Here is a 9,894-nt window from a genome sequence, read left to right as displayed (position 1 = left end):
TTTCTTCCTCACAGAAAACTTGATGATCCAGCTATATGATGTGAGAACAACAAACAAATAAAGAAAACTAGGTGAGAATAATTTTATCTTGATGCATTTCTGTAATGCTGGGGAATCAGAAAATTCATGTTCACCAATCATGCATAGCACTCTAAAACAGAGTTCTAGGTTGGAAGAGGCTTGTTGTATACTGGGGCTGAGCATTACTAGATTTCCAGGTTGTAATCAGGTATCATATCTGAAATATTCACCACTAGAGAAGTATCTAAGAAGTATGTTATTTTATACTTACCAATAAAAAGTATAAAATCACATTATTAACAACAGAATTCACACTGTTAATACAGAGAGGTAACCATTTCAAGAATCTGCCCAAGCAATCAAGTATTTTTTTTGTTTTATTACTGTTTATTTTTCTCTCATAGAACAAAAAACATTTATAAGTACCAGGTATTACATTCGCATCAACCACTTTCATAATTTTTAATATAGTACATAAATAATGTGTATGAATCTTATTTGAGTAAAATGATATTCTGGTGCAATGATTTAGTCAGAAACTTGAAAAAATCTTGACAGATGTTGTCATGCACTGTCTGGTAAATACATATCTCATTCTGACATATATGAGTACAAATGTCCACTGTTCTGCCATGTTTGTTCCAGTTCAATATTATTAGGTTTAAATTAATGTCCTTGTCTTCTTCTACATTTTGTCATCTTTTCTATTTGAAACAAGATGTAGCTGCTGCCATAGCTGTAGCTTTGAAAGTTTTTCCAGTCACTAACTGCAACAAAAGAGTTTTAATTTATCATTACATTTTACAAAAAATTCCTTGAATAGACTGTGTTAGTAGAAGGTTTCACATGAAGGCACAGTTTTAAAAAGTCTCACCAATACACAGTCTCTCATAAAGTTAGTGTTTATTGGGGCAGTTATTTGTAAATGTAATGTCCAAATATGGTATATTCATCCACAGACAAGTGACTTATCATCGCAGGAAGCTACTTATACTCTGTTTACATCTCTATAACAGTTGGGGTTCACTGATTGGATGAACAACTTTTTGTGCTTATTAAAGGAATTTGACCAGATATGGTTTAGTTAAACACCACATTGGCATCTAGACTGCTGCCAGGTATCATGAACTGACAGACTAACACTTGGCAATGACCATAAAAGGTGTGTGCCATTTAAAATGATAATGTCTTTATATTGATCAATATGTAAAGATGTTCCTATAAAAACAAAGTTGAACACAATCACAATAGCATAGTGTAGTGTAGTCATTAGTCAATCATAGCACAGTATAGAACAGTTCAGTAGGGTATGGTACAGTACTGTACAGTGCAATACAATACAGTATAGCATAGCTATAGTATAGTATAGTATAGTATGGTATGGTATGGTATAGTATGGTATAGTATAGTATAGTATAGTATGGTATGGTATGGTATGGTATAGTATGGTATGGTATGGTATAGTATAGTATAGTATAGTATAGTATGGTATGGTATGGTATAGTATAGTATAGTATAGTATAGTATAGTATGGTATAGTATATTATGGTACAGTACAGTACAGTACAGTACAGTACAGTACAGTATAGTATAGTATAGTATAGTATAGAATAGTATAGTATGATATAGTACAGTATGGTACAGTACATTACAGTACAGTATAGTATAGTATAGTATAGTATAGTATAGTATAGTGTAGTATGGTATAGTACAGTACAGTATAGTATAGTATATATATAGTATATAGTATAGTGTAGTATAGTACCGGTATAAGTATAGTATAGTATAAGTATGGTATAGTATAGAACAGTATAGTACAGTACAGTACAGTACAGTACAGTACAGTACAGTATAGTATAGTATAGTATAGTATAGTATAGTATAGTATAGTATAGTATAGTATAGTATAGTACAGTACAGTACAGTACAGTATAGTATAGTATAGTATTGTATTGTATAGAATATTATGGTACAGCGCAATGCAGTAGAGAAATCTGTGATCGTGGGGATGTAGATGTAAGGACAGTTTGCAAACATTTAGGTGTAAGGAAACATCATGGTGAATATTTTGGTGTATGAACACATTGCGGCAAGCATTTAGCTGTAGTGAAAGTGAGCAAATGTAATACCGTGGAGCTATTGTACTTCTTGTCGCAGTGTAGTCAAACATGTATTAAAGAACTGCTATAACAATTAATGCTCATTGTGTTGTGATCCACATATTTTTTCAACATTAGTTCTTAATGTTTATCCATTAATTTTATAAATTATTTATTTTATGCCATTCACAGGTATCAAGTGAAACTTGAGATAGGGGAGCTGAGGAAAAAACAATTGATACTGTTTAGAATGGGAGAAATAAATCAAACAAGGTAAATATATGACAAGTCTAGTTGTAAATTGGTCACGTAAGAGAATTTCATACTACATTTTGGGAAATAGTTTCTGCATTTGTGAACAACATCATTGTGTGGACAAATTTTAGGAAAATAACACCCTAGAAAATTCAGACATTTTTGTAGACTTTGCTTTCGGGAGAGTCAGTCATATCATACTTTCACATCACAAAAGTTTCACATTTTTGCAAAGAAACACCAATTTGAATCTTACTTCACATGTTCATTGTTCTGTGATGCCTCATGGGAGTCAACAAACATGCACATACATTTGATGAACAAGTAAATATTCATGACACCTTCGTACTTATTACTTTAAAAAAGTCATGAGTATTTATTGTTTATCTAATATTGTTTGTTAACTCTGATGAGGCAATACAATAATTGTGAAACAAGTTAGTTTGGCATTTCTTGGCAATCTTGTGAAACCCAAACCCAAAGTTTTATGAAAATGGCCTTATTACCTGGAGTGGTTATTCCCTTTTAAAGAATTTCCTGTGATTAAAAAACTGTCAAATGATATTTTTATAAGAATGTGGAGGTGTCATAACAACTATGAAGCATATTACCTGGAATACACATTTAGTTCAGTATCAACAAAGTTGGCATTTAATCAGGAGTGTTTATCAATCTACAGGAACAAACAAGAAGAAATGACACTGAAATGAGAAACTAGTAGTAAACAATGTGGATATACAAACAGTCAGATACACAAACTAAATGTAGACAAAAAACACTCAAACTATTTCTTAGAACAGAAAGATTTGGGAACCATGTACAACAAAAAGGAAAATATATGGTATGACCATCAAGTGTCCAACACATTAATAAATGTTCAACACATAATTTTGGTGGGGAACTACAAATAAAATTCACTTTAGATAAAACTCAGATAGATTTACCTGCTTGCTGTCATTAAGAAAAGCATTGATGTATAGGAAATGTCTTGACTTACTTAATGTTAAGTGTGACTGTCTAGAGGTACATATTTTAATCCTTATTCAATATGATATTATGTTTTATGTCATCAATATCATAATAATAGAAGAATCTATAACACTTGATACTATCTTGATTGATAATTCATTGTCAGTAAAGTTGGAATGTTCTTTCTTTTAACAGATCAGGTATGTCAAATTGGTTGGTGCTTTTGGATTTTACGAAGATAAACAAACAGGCCTTAGACTACCTCTTACAGATTGGCTAGGTGTGAGAGAGTCAAACTGATGAAGACAATCACCTCAAAAGAGCCTGTCACTGTCAACCGTACATATTTCAAACCCCTAAGACTCTAATACCTGTTGCAGTCATAAATAATTTTGTTAACTGACTACAGTTTATGAATGTACACATGTAGACAGTGATACTTTATTTGTTTGTGACTGGCATGAAATGTATGTCTGTGCATAGGTTATCATTCCCACAAATCTTTGTCACAATATATATGTGTATCAAATTTGTGTTGTTACACATACATGTCAAAAACAGTGGAAAAATCTCGTTAGTCTTCATTAGTCAAGAAGTTTGAAAACTTCAAGTTATTGTTACTGATTAAAGTGTATGACATCAATAAGCAATACTTCATAAATATAAATTATGGTACACAGTTTAGCCTAGAGACTTATCATCTCCACAATATAATGTTGAAAGTTTTTTGATATACATGTAATACACCAAATCAAGTCCCCACATTATGTAGTTCGATGTATCACTACTGATTATAGCTTAATGTATTTGGGTTCATACTCTCCTGAGTTTATATGTACATAGACAAAGAGTATTATGAAAGAAAGGCTTGAAATTAAAAAAATACTGTTTACAGTACTATTGTTGTGAAAGAATCTGTGAAACATTTCTTGAATGATGGATTATGATCATCACAACTTGTCACTGAACAAAGTGAACTTTTCAAAATGTAACTACATGTATGGTACAATGTGCTGTCGTCTGTTAATGGTACATTGTATAGCCAGAGAACTTTTTTATTTTATTTTACTACACCTATACAATTAGTCATATTAACGTATTGTGATATCTTCAGAAAATAATTTTGAAAGCAAAGTATTTTTTAAAAACGAAAATTTAGTGCAGACTTTTACAACTTTGTATGAATCTCAAAGGGGCACAGACAGAGTTTAGACAGTTTTTACTTTGGTTAGTAATAAAAAATACTTGACATAAAACCATGGCTAAACTTATCAAGTATAGTGTTTACAACTATTCATGTAGCCATGATATGTCACTTTTTGCCAACCATCCAACTCATGTGTTGTTCATGTAATGACAGGGATTTCCTCAGATTTGTTTTTGATATGTACCAACAATTATATCATCAAATCTTTTTTATATTATACATTTAAATACCAGGATTGAGTTATATCAGTATCAAGTAATGAATGAGTGTGCTTCAGTAGGTTGAATACAACATGTAACACTTCGTAGGCAACAAAAAACTGCATCCAAAAACCGTCTTAACTCAGCCTGTGCCCCTTTAAGCCTACCTTGGGTAGATTTTAGTAAAAAATAATTAGCATACAAGCGTAATATGACAATATCACATTATCAAATCCGTTTTTTGTTGCATATATGTTGATGTATATATACATTTACAGTTTACACAGTCAAACTTGCTACATGTTCAAAACTGTAATTTGAAGAGAAAGAATGAACATGCGAGATTGTGAAATAAAATAGTTCAATGTGAGATAATAAAAAAAACCCGACAACACATAAGTGACTATGGTGATTTATGAGAACACTTGATTTTGTGCATGTAATGATATTTATCAGATGTATTGTTATTAAAATATCAAAAAATTGGTAACTTTTCAAATCAAATTTAGAAATATGAAGTGTCTTTACTAATTGGTAGACAAAGTTTTATGATGTAACATTCAGTGACTTTTGTGAAAATGCTATCTATATAAATTGCATCTACTGATCTAGAATAAATATTGTCACTTTGAGTTTGATTGACATGTGTAAGTTTGTGTGTCTTACCTTTGAGCGTTTACACTTATATATATGCCATGGCCCCAGGTACAAACACATATACTTGAGTTTTGTGTTGCTTTTATCCAAGATCAAAACTAGGTATACGTGTAAAACAATGTTTGTAGCACATTTTCTGAGACCATGATGTAGAAACGATCGAGTATGGCAGAACAGCTGATGAACGTTGACCTGTACGGTATACGTGTAGCAGACGTCGACTCACATGAAGATCGTACTTGGATCCGGAGATAAGCCACAGCCAGAGTGATGTATAATTCTGACCTACTAAACAAAAAATAATCGTCCCTGCCCCCAAAATATGAGGTTTTGAACCCCCAAAACCGGCCAAAACCCCCCGTATAACCCCTTCTCAAACTGAGGAATTGTGGGTAATTTTCGAGGTCAGGGGTCCACAGTAACACTCGCGGTACGGCGAAGGTACACTAGTGGTACGCCACGCGCAGTAACAGAGCAGAGAGTTACGCTACGTAACTCCAACTCTCAGTTACGGAACGGAGTGTACTGCCGATGTAACTCTCTACACTGAGTAACTCGGCGGAGTGTACTTCTGAAAGATCTAGGTATACCCTTGTACCAGAGAAGCGAGTAACAGCGAAGGTACACGGGAGTACATCTAGAGTTACGCTTGTGGGGAATTTGCGTGTGTACATAAGGAACATACCCCAAAAGGCAGCACATTTATAATGTATTAATAGTAAAATTATAGGGAGCACCTTCCTCACCAGGGAAGAAATTCACTAGTAAGAAGTTGTCTGATTGTTTTGAAGCTGTGCCAGGAAATGCATTGAATGGTTCAGATAGGAATAGACAATCGCCATACACAAATAATAACTGAAGACTTGGTTTAATTTCTTGACAAGGTTTCATTTCATCAAGTCAAAAGCAGTTAAGTTCACACATTGTTGTTAAAAATAATAACAATACTTTATTTTAATGAGGGCAAAAAAATAGTTGACGAAACAACTAATCGAGTTTTGTCCTCAGAGAAAAAACAACAACAAAACAAAAAACAAAAAAAAACAAAAAAAAACAAAACAAAAAAAACATACATAACAAAAATCCGGAGAAGTATTTAACTAAATTCGGAAACAATTACTCACAGATCTTAAAAGAAAGAACAAAATGGTATACATCAACTAATACTGGCTAAGAAAATGGCTCTTGAAATTAGCTTTGAACGTACTCCGACTTATATGGGAAGGGATAGAGTTCCAAATTTTGGCCCCAATGAACTTTGTGCTAAATTGACCGTAATTATTTTTGTATTTTGGGATGCTTAAATCATTTCGATAATGTTGCCTGGTGTCGTAACAGTGACCTATCTTGGGAAAAAAAAATTCTATAGAAAAGAAATAGTTGCATTTCAATACCTCAACGACAATCTTTTAGTGAATTTACATGCATGTCAAGTCAAGCGATTGCCCCCCCCCCCCCCCCGCGATTGACCCGACCTTCAGATTGAGGAAGTTTCTCTGCATTATATGGATTCTCATGTACTTCACAAGGTACAAGTCTCATGTGCTGATCTGAAAGTATGACTTCATTGGCCGTTGTCTTTGAGCTTCCAAGCAAAATTTTCAAAACATGGGCGATTTTCTATCACTAGCGTTGAATTTCCAGCCAAAGCTACAAGCAAAATGGCAGTGATACATGCACCATGTCTAAAAAAAAAAACTATTGAATTGAAATACCACATACCAGTATATACATGTCAGGACCAACTTGAACTATATGGCGATTCATAACACCAAGAATTAGTGTTATTGGCTACTACATTCTTAGGATGCTAGCAGAATTTAAGGCGGGGTGGTGCCTCTGGAGTAAACACAATGGTTGAAAAGAAATTTCACTCCAAATATTTTAAGTATGCTAACTAGAGTTCATAACCCATTTGGAATCCCAAATAGCTGCCGAATACTGTGTTAACTCTATAGAAAATGACATAGTCTTGATTTCCCTGAAAACAGAATGGTGAACCCCAACATTTGTTTGATAATTTTAAAAGCTTTCATATGGTACAGTTTTGAGACATTTGAATAGCTTCTATTTCCAGGCAAATTGGCTAGCTTGATGGTTGTATTTATCAAAATCAATTAATTCTTGCATATATATGCCATGGTTTGTGGTATTTAAAGTGTGACCAATATTTGATAAGTTCTTGGGCACAGATAAAGAAGAACAAGAGATATACACACATGTATTAATGTTGGTTCTCACATTAACTTTTTTACTAAATGCAGACATATATATTTGTACTTGTCAGGTTTAAAAAGTGTCCACTTTGACCCGTATAGTGTGATTCGCTTCTGTCAGGTACAGATTATTTATACTTCCATTATATTATACATAGAAACTACTACATAATTATTTTTGTTCACAGTTTGTAAATATACACTTCTCTATAATATAATATAATACAATATAACTGGCTATGCTGGGCAATAAAGCACACCAATTTTACTAAGTTGTGCACGCTGTGTTTTCTTACCAGGTACTTCATGCTTGATTCTTGAAAGGTCGAAATTGGGCAATGTCTAGCATTCAGACACAGATTACATCATAGGCTAGCAACTGAATTATTTTGTTCTTTAATAAATATAGACACTGAACTTCAGATGACCATGCATTACAATAATTACGAATAAGTTTTGTTTATTTAGAGCCAACGCTTGACTGGCTAACCAGGCCTAGGTTGCAGTGATGTCCGCTCACGTCACTCGTCTACAAGACATGATGTATGTTGAAGTAATACATATGGTACGAAAATGTACAATGGCCCATTTGTCTTTAGCTACACAATAGTCAATGCATATAACCAACCCGGTATCGTATAGACTCATAGTATAGCTCATTTAGGTCTGTGGGTCCGAATATTAACCATGGTATCCATGGTTACCATAACGAATCTTTGTCAAATTTAGTAAATCTAAATGGCAACTTCTGTTTCCGTGCTGTGCGTCATATATAGAAAGTGTCGCTGTATACATTTGTAATCAGACATTACAAGGGAAACAGATTAACATCTTGAAGCTCTTCAATTATAAAATATCGCTTTGCAGTGTATAGACACAAACTCATTTAGACTGCTACTTTTGTAACATCGTGATGGTGATTCTAATTTCGTAAATATCAGGCATACTTAATTCCCAATGACTGTCTATAATTATAATTATAAGATTATGGGTACCTATAGATCCTTCAAGGGGACAATGTTTCGATTTATCTTTACTATCAATTCAGTAGCATGAACCCCTAGCTTGTTTATATTTACAGTCTAGACCTCGGAACCAAAAGACCATGAACCTTACTCCATCAATTCCAATACTTTATAGTTCATCGGCTTCTTCAACGGTATTGATACTTTCAATTCATAATCATAACATTATAAATGACTTACAAATGAGGAAAATTTGAACTGTTTGTTTTATTAAATTTGCCCAAATTTCACCGATAAACAAAAATTTTCATTCAGATACGCGTTTATGGGATTAGTTTGCCATCTGACAATGAGTGATATTGCAATTTATTTCCTATCCCTGCCATAGAGGGCATTGATTTAAAAGATTTTTTTGCCAGATTGAAGAAATTTATGTCGGCCGGGTCATGAGAAACAGAATTAAGGTCACCCTTACATATATCTACCTATTGTTGTTGTTGTTGTTACCTTTACAATATACATAATGTTTTTAATGTTGCTATGTGCATGGTATTGTTGCTAGGCATATTTGCATACTTGTTTTCAATAGTTTTGACTAACCAAAAATATTGTTATCTTTGTAAAATATACTACCATTTGGCTGTTGCCAAGGCCATGTCCATGGAAGTTGACTATAATCATGTATTCGCGGGTTTTCAATGCCTAACCAATGGTTAACAATACGATTGTTGGGCCAAATTATATTCTTATCCCCCTAAAACTAATTTTGAAGATAAAAATTGCCAACATGTATTTTTGTATGTGGTCCTATAATGAACATATATATCTTTCATAAAATTAACATGCACTTCACAAGAAAACCCATATGTACATATATAGCATATAGGCATTTGTGGCGGACCACTGTAAATGATCACAAATCTTGAGATGGCGCGAGTGTCAAATCAGGTGCGGCCAACGAGTCATTTTTCTGAAAATATTACAGAAAGTTAAAACATAGCTAATAAACATTTTTTTTACATAATTTTACGTTTGATTCAAGATTGGAGGGGAAAGTGAAAGGTGTTCGTATCTTCCCTCCCACTGCGATATTACACGACCTGTCCTCCCGCCAGATTTGCCTGCCCACCACTGCCCGCTCCCCGCAATTTTCGCCAAGGTTTCCCCTCTCTCCGCTACCCTCTACCAGACATATGGCCTCTGTCCACTATTCGTTGAAGCCCTAATGTTAAATTTACTCAGGGTGCTATTTGATATACTCACAACAAAATAGTTTCTCCTTCTAAGACATATGATACATCCAAT

General features: G+C 33.6%; 1 long non-coding RNA gene across 1 annotated transcript; it reads right to left on the bottom strand.

Moving 5' to 3' along the window:
* Nucleotides 1–413: 413 nt before the first annotated feature.
* Nucleotides 414–6,076, bottom strand: LOC144449083 (uncharacterized). The gene is made up of 3 exons (XR_013482151.1): nucleotides 5,418–6,076; nucleotides 2,987–3,048; nucleotides 414–788 (listed from the first exon to the last, which is right to left on the bottom strand). It is a non-coding gene; the product is annotated as an uncharacterized LOC144449083 (long non-coding RNA).
* Nucleotides 6,077–9,894: the final 3,818 nt, after the last annotated feature.

Source organism: Glandiceps talaboti, chromosome 18 (genome assembly GCF_964340395.1).
Source record: "Glandiceps talaboti chromosome 18, keGlaTala1.1, whole genome shotgun sequence".
NCBI classification, from domain to species: Eukaryota; Metazoa; Hemichordata; class Enteropneusta; family Spengelidae; genus Glandiceps; species Glandiceps talaboti.
This window is presented reverse-complemented; position numbering and strand designations above follow the sequence as displayed.